Source organism: Sarcophilus harrisii, chromosome 3 (assembly GCF_902635505.1).
Source record: "Sarcophilus harrisii chromosome 3, mSarHar1.11, whole genome shotgun sequence".
NCBI lineage: Eukaryota > Metazoa > Chordata > Mammalia > Dasyuromorphia > Dasyuridae > Sarcophilus > Sarcophilus harrisii.
Genome location: NC_045428.1, coordinates 2,310,047 through 2,315,902, shown reverse-complemented (window position 1 = coordinate 2,315,902; position 5,856 = coordinate 2,310,047). Strand labels below are relative to the sequence as shown.

The 5,856-nt window shown below is 40.4% G+C and overlaps 1 pseudogene; it reads right to left on the bottom strand.

Annotated features, from left to right (window-relative positions):
- Positions 1-535: 535 nt before the first annotated feature.
- Positions 536-2,597, bottom strand: LOC116422165 (annotated as a pseudogene).
- Between the last annotated feature and the right edge of the window lie 3,259 nt (positions 2,598-5,856).

Genomic DNA, 5,856 nt, shown 5'->3' with positions numbered 1-5,856 from the left:
ATCTATTTGTTGCACAATCAAAGAAAAATGCCCACTTTGTGCGAGGCCGGCCCAATAGAAAGTTCTCTCTGAAGTACAGAAGAAGAAACTATTTCCAGATTGAATCCAAATGTCACCATGGTTAGATGACAAAGAATCTTTCCCTTTTCTATTGATTAACCAGATTCCCAATCCCCATTCTGTCTTGTCTCCCACCTCCACTTCCCAATAGTGTTTTCCTGAGATGAATTTCTGGGCTCCTAAAACCCCAAGAACACAATCAAATCTCTCTTTGTTATTGGGAAGGTCTTGACAGATGCTTCCATATGGGACCCTCTTCAAATCTTCAGAGAGGATGAGATGAGGATGGGCTGATTCAGGATCAAGGGTTATATCCCTGTGGAAACTCCTGAGCATTTCTCTCATGCCTGTGACAGGGCAGGTAGGCCAGGAAATGGAAGGAAGTGCTGGTCTTTGGAATACAAGTTCTTCCTTTTTTTCAAAGTGTCTGGCACAGCCTGGATCATTTCCAAGGGCATCATGTCCAAATTCTCCTCTACTTGGAATACCATTTGTCGTAGATTCTGGATTTGTTGGGTCAGGTCATGCTCCTTCTCCTCCAGTTTGACCACATTGTCTCTGGATTGCTGCCCCAGCCTTTCCAGGCATTGATATTCTTCATCCATTAAGAATTGGTGAATTTTCCCATATTCAGAAATAGCTGACTCTCTCAAACTGTAGCTGCGCTCTGTGAATTGATCCTGTCTTCTTCTCAAGGTGTCCAGTGCACTTTGAAATTTCTCTTCTTTCTTCTGTAAGATCCTCCATATCTCGCGGAGCTTCTTCTTGCACTTGTCAGCAGCTGTCTCCAAGGGAAGGACTTGGTGGTCCTTGTGCTCTGGGGCTGATAAGCAGGAATCACAGAGGGGCCTCTGGTCTTCCTCACAGAAGAACATCTCTTGTTCTCCATGTTGATCACAGGTGCTCAGGGCCACCTCTTTCTGCAGCAGGTGAGGTTGGAGCATCTTGACAGTGATATACAGTCTGCAGGTTCCTCCTCAGTAGCCAGTAACCTTGTCTAATAAATGACCCCCCTTCTCTCTGTACAGGCTGAGGTTCCAGTGGCTCTCTCACTGTCCTTCAGAATGCCCTCTCTGCATCTCAGTTACCCAATCAGTAAGGTTGTTCAGGCAGATGCAAGAAAATGACACCTGGAGATTAGCAATTAAACTCTAGTATTTGTATTTCTAAGCCTTTTTTAATTCCTTCTTTTCAGGTAGGGAGAGTGCTAGCTCCTTCCCTTGACCTCTGAGAGCAAAAGATACTGGCACTGAGCTGTGTGAGCCTTCTTATATCCCATCCCCTGCTTAGCCCCTCTCTTAACTCCACCCTCAAAAAGGTGAAAACTCCTGTCTTTTGATAAAACTTCCACACTCTGCTTCAGGGCTGAGTTCTCACCTTTCCTCTCATCCCACACTTCAGTGTTACCATCTCTTGAGAAGAAAACTCCTTCCCTCCCTCTTAGTACTTGGAAAGATCTCCTCCTTGGGTCACTCAGCAGTAATATACCTCATTTGCAAGCCTCAAGACATCACCTCTCTGAGTTATTGAGATGGAAACATGGTAAAGAAAGACCCCCTTGTCCCCCAAAGTCTTTTTTTCCCAACTGCTTCCCCCCCATGGCTCCTATGAAGAAAAGAATTATCAACTTTTGCTATCCCTCCCCCTTACTTTCTCCTTTTTGTCTCATTTCATGATTATGATTCAATCACTGGATCAAGATATCTTTATATTTTTAAAAGATTTTCTTTAAAAGGACTTTATTTCTGATTCCTTTCTTTTTAGATATTCAACTCAGAAAGAAGATTGGCTTCTTTCTTTTGGTTCTGCCACAAAAGATTTGAGAACTGAATTGTTTTTTGTTTTGTTTTTTTCATTGTTTCCCCCTTTAAGGTCCTTTTATTTACTGCTTAATAGATATGAATTCCCAGTTAGTAAAGTGCTGCCATTCTCTCCACTGGGGGTTTACCTTGTTTTTGTAATATATATATATATATATGTTATCGCCCTCCAGATACACAATGGTGTTTACACCTATGCACTTTAGACCACAGTCATTTCCCACTCTATAATGCCTGAGAAACTGAGCAAGACTCAGATTAGAGAATATTGAATAATTTATTAAAGGCAGAGATTTACTGGGACCAAATGGATCCATGGTTTGGTCTCAGGGCTGAATGACACTATCCTCTCCAATAATCCATCAAACAATCAGAATTCTCAATGACATATATACAAGTGGCTCAGATGAAGAGGGTAGACTGAGGCAGGGGCAGAGTGAGGGTACTGAGAGTTGGAAAGGGACTGACAGGGTGGGGTGACCCACTGGAGAAGGGGGATGGCCTAATCAGGGAGTACCCACCCAGACTGGGGAAGGGCATTTTGATAAGACAGTATCTGATATCTATTCTACTAAGCAGTGTGCTTCTTATATCCATCCTGCTTAGCCCCTCTCTTACCCCTCAAAAGGTAAAACTCCTGTCTTTTGATAAAATTTCCACACTCTGCTTCAGGGCTAAGTTCTCACCTTTCTCTTGTCCACACTTCAGTGTTACCATCTCTTGAGAGAAAACTCCTTCCCTCCCTCTTAGTACTTGAAAGATCTCCTCCTTGGTCACTCAGCAGTAAATAACTCATTTGCAAGCCTCAAGACATCAACTTCTGAGTTATTGAGATGGAAACATGGTAAAGAAAGACCCCTTTCCCAAACAAAAGTCTTTTTTTCCCAAACTGTTCCCATGGTCTATGAAGAAAAAAATTATCAACTTTGCTATCCCTTCCCTTACTTTCTCCCTTTTTCTCATTTCATGATTATGATTCAATCACTGGATCAAGATGTCTTTATATTTTTAAAAGATTTTCTTTTAAAACTGACTTTATTTCTGATTCCTTTCTTTTAGATATTCAACTCAGAAAGAAATTGGTTTCTTTTCTTTTGTTCTCCACAAAAGATCTTGAGAACTGAATTGTTATTTTTTTTTAATTGTTTGCTCCTATAAGCTCCCTTTATTTGCTGCTCATAGATGAGAACTCCCATTTCCGAAAGTGCTTCCACTCTCTCCACTGGCTTTTGCCCTCTTTTTAAAACATATATATGTTATGGACCTCCAGATACACAATGGTGTTAACACCTATGCACTTTAGACCACAGTCATTTCCCCTTTGTAATGCCTGAGAAACAGCAAGACACAGATTAGAGACTTTTTGAATAATCTATTAAAGGGTGAGATTTACTGGAAACAAATGGATCCATGGTTTGGTTACAGGGCTGAATGAAACTATCCTCTCCAATAATCCAGCAAAAACAATTAAGAGTTCTCAATGACATATATACAAGTGGTTCAGATGAAGAGGGTAGACTGAGGCAGGGGTGGACTCAGGGTGGGAAAGGGACTGACAGGGAGGGGTGAGCCACTGAGGAAGGGGATGGCCTAATCAGGGGAAGTACCTCACCCAGACATGGGGAAGGGCATTTTGATAAGACAGTATCTGATATTCTAGTAGCTTATGATGGGGAAAGCATTTTGAAAAGGTGAAAGCTCCTGTCTTTTGATAAGACTTCCACACTCTGCTTCAGGACTGAGTTCTCACCTTTCTTCTAGTCCCACACTTTAGTGTTATCATCTTTTGAGAAGAAAACTCCTACCCTCCCTCTTGGTACTTAGAAAGATCTCCTCCTTTGGTCATTTAGCAGTAACATAACTCATTTGCAAGCCTCAAGACCTCACCTGTCTGATGTGCTGAGATGGAAACAGGGTAAGGAAATACCCCCTTCCCAAAAACAAAATCTTTTCTTCCCAAACTGATCCCATGAAGAAAACAAATATCAATCTTTGCTATCCCTTCCCTTAGTTTCCCCTTTTTGTCTCATTTCATGATTATGATTCAATCACTGGATCAAGATGTCTTTATAATTTTAAAAGATTTTTTTAAAGGTCCTTATGTCTGATTCTTTCTTTTTAGATTTTCAACTCAGAAAGAAAATTGGCTTCTTTCTTTCGGTTCTGCCAGAAAAGATTTGTGAACTGAATTGTTTTGGTTTTTTTTTTTTTAATTGTTTGCCCATTTAAGGTTCTTTTATTTACTGCTCATTAGATGAGAATTCCCACTTCTGAAAGTGCTTCCACTCTTTCCAGTGGGGTTTACCTTCTTATACACTCTACACCACAGCCATTTCCCTTTGTAATTCCTGAGAAACTGAGTAAGACAGAGATTAGTCACTGTTGAGTAATTTATTAAATGGAGAGATATACTGGGAGCAGTGGATCCATGTTTGGTCCCATGGCTGAATGAGACTATCCTCTCCAATAATCCAGCAAATCAGGAGAGTTCTCAATGATTTATATACAAGTGGCTCAGATGAAAAGGGTAGACTGAGGCAGGGGCAGAGTCAGAGTCAGGGTACTGAAAGTGGGAAAGGGACTGACAGGGTGGGTGAGCTCACTGGAGAAGAGGATGGCCTAATGAACAGGGGAGGCACCCCAGACATGGATATAAATGCTTAATAAGACAGTATCTCATATTCTAATAGTTTTTGATGGGAAAAGGCATTTTGATGTTCTATCAAGTATTCTGAAAAAGAGGGAGGGGAACTTTTGCAGAACTGAGAAGCAGGGAAACTGCGGCAGGACTGAATCAGGATAATTAGGGAACCTGAGTCAGGACAATAAAATAGAACTGTGGCATAACATCTTCAATTTTTCAAAATATTGCAGATCGAATTTAATTGGATTTAAATTAAAATGGACTTTAACCTGGATACAAAGTGACTTGTCAGTCATATTCCAGATTGTATTCCATATTGGGATAGCTCTGAGAAGAGGCACAAAAAGTTTTATAAAAGAAGAATATAAAAACAGAATGACAAAATGAAAGTCTATTAGACAAAACGTCTTGCTTCAGTTTCCTACTCAGTTGAGGACTAATTTATTGCAATTCTTCACAACCTCTTTATACCTGGACATGTCTTATATTTTCTTATTTAATACAAGATCTTTGAGTCTGCTATGATCCTCAAGTAGATCTCTCACTCAGAGCAATAGACTTTCCATACCTATCTCCCTAGGCCTTCAACCAAGAGAACTTTTCTTTGATTCTTCCCTTTATTTTCTTCAGGCTTTTTCTCCTATTCTTCTACCACCTTCCCCTTCCAATTTAGGTGTTAGAAGATCATCCACCAAAGGGGGAAAAAATGACCTATCTTTTATGTTAAGAAGCATTAACAAAGCAGACAGTATTTTCTTGTTTTAAATAATCACACTTTATTGACCATTTCAACAGGAATTCAAAGAAATAGAGCATCACTGCAGTATTACACTCATTCAGTTTTCAGAAATTGTCATCCTTAGTATTTGGTACCTGTGGAGCCATCTACTGTGGACTCTTGGGGCAAATGATGAGTGAACCACTGGTGCTTTTTTCCATTGTGAAGGCAAGGAGAGAAATAAGGGTGAAGAGTCCCCTTCAAGTCCATGTTTGAACAAGTGTATATCAGGGATCTGAAAATGATATCATAGAATGCTATTTGTTGCATTGTGCAGAGGCCAGGTGCCACTGAAATTTCTTGTCTGAAGTATAATACTTGGAAAGATCTCCTCATTGGGTCACTTAGCAGAAACATATCTCATTTGCAAGCCTCGAAACAGCACCTTTCTGATGTGCTGACGTGTTAACATATTAAGGAAAGACCCATCCCCACCAAAGTCCTTTTTCCCCAAACTGGAGCCCATGGCTCCTATGAAGACAACAAAATCAACCTTTGCTATCCTATCCCTTACTTTCCCCTTTTTAGTCTCATTTCCCGATTATGATTCAATC